Consider the following 6618-nt stretch of genomic DNA (forward strand, 5'->3'; position numbering starts at 1 on the left):
TGAAAACTTTTTCGAAGAAAGCGATTTGAGATAAGTAGGTGCTCAAACCGTTTGACGGTTTCAATTTGTGTGTGTGTGTGTGTTCTACGATTACAACTAGCGTAATCGCTTCAGAATCATTTTTGGTTTTTCTTCGTCAAAGAGACTAAAAACTGAATTTGAAACTGTTTGAGATGAGCTTAGACTCATCTTCTGATTTGGTTTTCGTAGTTGTCTGTTTGGTTTTCAATTGAGTTTACAGACACTTTACAGAAGTCGCTCGTTCAGAGAACGTAGTTCAAAAGTTATTTTGGAGTACGCTCTCTCTAAAGATAGACAAAGTTAGTAAACACAATCGCCACACTAAAAAGAGGCTAAAAATGGATCAAAGTTGGACCATCTTGGTAATAAGTGCTCATTGTGATAAGAAGTTTGCAAAAATCAGTTTCCCATTTTTCGATACCGTATTAATATTTAGCAAGACTGTTGATTGAACTACAAGCTACTGTAAACGCTCTAATAGAATGCCACCCTGTACTTGCACGTTTAGCTCTATTATCTCAATTTCTATAACAGATATCAAAAATGTATCAACAGACAAAACGTTTCTAATGTTATGACGCACAATTCACCAGTTGATAACTTTTTAATTCATTCGACAAAAACCAACATATTTGAGCTCAAAGTTAAAAGTTTGGACTATTACAGGTTTCACCGTGCTTGTTCTTCAAGATGAATTATCTCAATTTCTACAACAGTTATTAAACATTTGTCAACTGATAAAATGTTGGTGATATTATGATAAACATTTTATTAGTGGACAGATTTTTGTTATCTTTTAAAGAAATTGAGATAATCGGTTTCAAAGTCGAACTATCCATCTCAATACACTTCTAAATGTATAGCTTCAACATTCCAGACTTTTCTGAAAAAATGCGGATCAGTTTCAAATATCTCCCCCGTAAATAATCTCTGGTCGATGAACACCCTTTGGATGTACGTATAATATGCACACTTCAATTTCTTCCCCCTGTCTAACAATTAGTCGAAAAAGGTTGGCGCGAGCTCGTTGACGCCGCGTCGTCCGTATGTGCGCATCACCTCGGTATTCCAGTTTCTTTCCCATAAGTCAATTCGTCCGTAGGGTAGCAATGAGAAGAAGAAGAAAAAGAAGAAGAAGAAGAAGGATCAGTGAAGAAACAATTGTGTGTGTGTGTGTGTGTGTGTGTGTGTGTGTGTGTGTGTGTGTTTGAGTCACTCGTTCTCTCTCTCCATGTATTTGGTTTTTCGAAATGGGTCCCGCCGTTGTATGTGTATGTTGCTTGAATGGCGAGAAAACGAAAATGATACCAGAGGATCTGCTCGGCGGAATCCTATCCCGCGCGGCAGCACTCGGTCATCGGGTGCTGCTCGCGGAGCGGCGGCTCAGTCGAGTGCCATCCTCTTCGTTTTACTGTATCTCTTTATGTGTTGGCACTTGATTCACCTGTGAACAAGATTATCTGACACGCGTAGTTCTCTGTGTTTAGATCATTGTTTTATATCGATGTTGCGAAAGAATCTAATCTTCTAATTACACAATTATTGAAATAGGAGGTTACAATGATCTCTGAAATTGATTGATAGTTTCGATGAATGTTGAAAGTCAATCATAAAATGATTCGATTGCTATTATACTGCTACCAAAAAACGGAGCTGTGGAAGAGAAACGCCGGTGGGCGTGTCCGAAGATCCTACAACAAAAACTACAGTAACCTGAAATTATTCTAATTATCAGTATCCATTTTCTATTTTTCAACTGATTTTCATCGACTTTTTTGTAATTTTTCAAGACAATTTCGAGAAAAAAACTCGCAACGACTACTATAGTAACCTAAAAAAATTATTTTCTTTTTTCTCGAATTTTTCTCGAAAAATAACAGAAAAATCGACGAAATTAGTAAAAACGAGACAATTAATACTGAAAATTAAAATAGTTTTATGTTACTGTAGTTTTCGTTATGAGGCATGGCCACGGCCACCTAGCGTTTCAGTTCCACAGCTCCGATTTTTTGTACCAGCATAATATTGCGCCCACTTGTTGTTTTTCGAACATCAAATCTTATTTAGGAATTTGGTGGAGTTCTTTTCGGCACCAAGTACAATTGTTCCTTTGTTTCATGTCACTCTTCAATATTTTTCCCATGCCTCTCTTCTCCTCTTATCCTTTGACGAATGTGAACTTCGAATCTATTTTGGACGTCAACACCTTTTCGCACTTCTAGTACCTCCTCGGATTTTTAAAAAGACGTTGTAATCAATCAGCTGTTTGTTTGAGTTCTGCTTGTTGTTTCCCACGGGATACCCAAATATAGAGTGCGCACAAGCAAGAGCACAGGGCGATGGGCATAGCGAGAGAGAGAGAGAGGGATCGGCGTCATTCTCCCGTTGAATGCAGGCACAGGAAAAAAGTGCAGCTTGAAACACAATAGCATCCGTGATCGAGCGAGGAAGTGTCCCGTTGGTGCTCTTTTCATTGAACACGAACGGCCGAGACGTGTGGCCCAAAGACAATAACTGTTCGGGAAGAGAAGACGAAAAAGAAGGTGTTGTTGCTCTGTCTCTCAGCTGTGTTTTTGTGTGCTCACTGTGATTTTTTTTCGCGCGTCCCGTTTCCTCCTTTTAATGTTCAATAGATCGGAAGTGCGGAAGAAGGAACTGAACAGGCCACCAGGGGGGAACTCCTTCCAATAATAAAGTATTCACAAAAAAGTAAGCAGAGATTCTCCTTCTTCTTCTTTTTTTTTCCGAAATCTTATCCGGCAGAAAAGAGAGACCGTACTTGAGAAACAATACGCATTGTTTATATGCCCCCTCTTATGTCGCGGGTGAGAAAAGCGTCCAGAAAGAGAAAAAGAACACGGAAGAGCGTTATCGAAATATATGGGATATTGGAGACTGAATACACAAAAATTCAAATCTCTGATTTCAGGTTGATTTCTAGACAATTCGTTCAATCTTTTGTTGCTGTTCTTTTTTGAATGAATACTGGATTCAAATATGAGTCATTCGATCTTACAAGTGGCACAAACTCAACGGCTTTTTTTGCCCGAAGCCTTTGATTTCGGTTGTTCAAAAATCGGGGGAAAAGCAACATTTCGGACGGAGAATGAACCTGAAAAGTAAATGATTTTGTCTGATGATTGAGCAAGAAAAAAATGAATAGGAAATGCGCTTTCACAAGGTTCGCACTGCCACGGTCTGCTATCGTGATTTATTGAGAAAGTGACGTGGCAAAGTTTTAGGTGGTTAAGAATTCAAATTTCTGAAACAACAGTTCGAACCCTGTGCGTATCGGTTACAGGATTAACCGCAAGAAGAGATTTTTGCGACTAACTTCCAATTCAGCTTCATAATCTATATTTTCAAAAGAACTGTCATTTAAAAAAGCGCCGAAGTCACGCCATCTGCTCATTTGTTTTACGAACCGGAAATTACCTCGACCTCAGTCAGATTCCATCAAAACTGTCACTTTTTTATATTGCAACAATTCGCTTGAACCAATAAATTTGCACACAATTCAATCTGTGATCTGCTCCTTTCGAATAGTTTACTCAACCTCGCTTTTCCTGAATAGACTCATTTCTTTTGGTGCTGTTCTTTTTTTGGTTTTTTTTACGGAAACAAAAACTAGTCTTTCCCATCTACTACTCGTATTCTGGAGTCTGTTCTCGAGACACTTATCAACATTATTGTTTCTGGCTGAAACAGGTCATAATGTTTACATGGCAACATGTAATTCTTCGCCCGTCTTCTTCTTCTTTCTCTTTTTTTTGTTACCACAATCACCGGACGTTTCACGGCCCTCCGACTAATCCCCCTTTCAAAATGATAATCGGGTTATGATGTGCCAAAAAGTGTGTGAGGTTCTTCTGTTTTTTGTTGGCATCTGAACCGGATATTTGTAAGTGTTCGTTCTCTATTTACCAGTTCACACCTAAATTGGTAATTCCCATGTAGCTTTGACCGGTTTTCGTGTCAATAAAGTTCCAATATGTCAATAAACGTATCACTTTTATTTGTCTTTCTCTTGCCAAATTGCGCAACCTGATTTGTTTGAAAAATTAGGAAGAAGCCAGAGAGGGGGAGAGATTATCTATAATGTTTGTATTTCACAGATTTCATGCTACTCGGTACATTAATCAGTCATCAAGAGAAAATGAATGAGAGCTAGTTCCGCTTTCAAAAAGAAGCTAGGGATTGTGAGCTAGGAAAATTGACAACTGTACTAATGAACCCGGGGTGTCCGCCGTTCGTTTTTTTTGTTGCAGGAGTTAGAAAAAGAATGCACACACTTATGATGGATCAGTTGCGAGAGACTCCGAAACACGCGAAGAAACAATTGCTGGAATGTTGTCGAGTGCAGAGAAGAGAGTGCAATTAAGCTAGTTTTGAACATCGAAGAACACCTAATGACAACCACACCCTTATCATCTATGTGTCACTAAACCATATTTTTTTAATGATCTTTTTTTCGAAATAGTTGATGAGGAAGAATGCGGAAATCGACAGGATTCCCCGATTGCTCAGAACACACAAAACACATTTTATAAAGAACATTGTGCTGGTGCATTTAGTTTGATGGCTCGTATGATTAATATCAGATGTTTTGAGCAAATTGAATCAGAAACATTACCAACAGGATCTTTCAAAAAGAGCCTGAACCAGTATGTAAAACTGGTTTAAATGTGAAAAGGCAAAAAATTAAGAGGGTACAACGATTCGGGAAGACAAGGGGGTAGAGAGCAGTTTGGGGGTACATTACACAGAACTAGAGTGATGAGTCGACTCGATTAATCGACGATTTTAGTCGATCATGAAAATCGACGCAGTCGACTTTTTAAAAATCGAATAGTACTTTAGTCGACGAAAGTCGATTTTTTATTAGTCGATTATTAGAGTCGATTACAGTCGACTATAATCGACTATAATCGAATATAGTCGATTACTTGTCGATTATAGTCGACTTATAATCGACTAATAATCGACTAATAATCGATTATAGTCGATTATAGTCGACTATAGTGTGTATTTGAAATTCATTTTTAGGTGGTGGCCTAACATTTGCAAGTTGAGTTTTCTAGGCCACCACTTTTTTAAAGCTGGAAATGACCTGGCATTTACCTGGTATGTTTTCTAGGTCATTCTAGCACGGTGGCCTAACTTTTACAAGTTGAGTTTTCTAAGCCACCACACCAAAATGGCTCAGAAAACATACCAGGTGCGTTTTGGCCGATCCACAAAAGTTAATTCCACTCTGAAAAAGTGAGATTTTGGAGGTTTCGAAGCACTGCGATCACCTTTTGAAGGCCTGAATTTGGAGAATTTTAAGATTCTGATCCCCATACACAGAGACCATTATACACGGTTACTGATATCCGGATTCCGGATGTCAGATATCCGGATTTCCGGATTCCGGATGTCAGATATCCGGATTTCCGGATTCAAAATTCCGGATTCCGGTTTTTTTTTGGGTTCTGGATTATGTTTACTGAATTGTGAAGTCAAAAAATGAAGTCAAAAAATGAAGTCAAAAAATGAAGTCAAAAAATGAAGTCAAAATATGAAGTCAAAAAATGAAGTCAAAATATGAAGTCAAAATATGCTAGCAAGTTTCTGTAAAAAAATTTTGAAAGGGTTTGATATGTGCTCACCGGAGCAAAAAAGGTATGGTTGTGGAGTTTGGCTATAACTCGGCTCAAAATGATCAAATTTGCTCACATTCTGAGAGAATGTGAGAGGTCAGTTGATTGACAAAGAAGAGCTCGCTCTGGACGTCTCGAAACCTAAATTTCATGTGAAAAGGGGGTTGTTATGTATTTAATGGTTTTTCAAAGAAATGGAGACTGGGAACTTTTAAATGAAGATACCACTATAATTGCCGCTTTGTATCATTCCTTTTTAGAAAAAAAAATTAAAAAATTAAATCTGGTGGTCAAATCGAAACAAGGAGAAAATACTAAGGTTTACTTACAACAGTGAGAGATCGCTAGTGACTAGAAAGACCAGCCAAAAATTCATGTCGTTTGACTGAACTATTTTTTTGCACCCGGCGTATTCTCCAGACCTTGACCTTTCGGATAAATGGCTTTTTGGGGCTTTTAAACGCCATCTTGATGGAAACGACTTTAATTGAAAAGATGACACCAAAAAGGAGTTGATCCACTATTCCGATCGCAGCCATCCTCGTTCTAGGCCAATGGAATCAAGAAATAGTTGAAGCGTTACCAGATACCTGTCAATGCTCATGGATGTTACTTTGATTAATCTAGCTCCCTCTGCTTTGAGAAAAATTTGATCAAAAATTTCACCAAAATCGAAAGAAACTTCTATAGTTTTCTCTATAGTTTTGTTCATAACTTTGCTCAAACTTGTCCAATCATTAAAAACTTTATGGTTAAATGTAGTTGGGTTTCCAACAAAACGTTGTATAAAATTTTTAAAATTCAATCAATTTTCGTGTCTTCTGAATCTTCACAGACGTGACGATGACTCCAGAAGCAAAAAAAATTCCGTCAGAAAGATTGGCTTTGTGATGAAAAATGTATGGTGTAGATCAAATATATACAGAAAAAACTCGGCTCAAAATGATCCAAATTT

Source organism: Caenorhabditis briggsae, assembly GCF_000004555.2.
Source record: "Caenorhabditis briggsae complete genome, chrIV, whole genome shotgun sequence".
NCBI lineage: Eukaryota > Metazoa > Nematoda > Chromadorea > Rhabditida > Rhabditidae > Caenorhabditis > Caenorhabditis briggsae.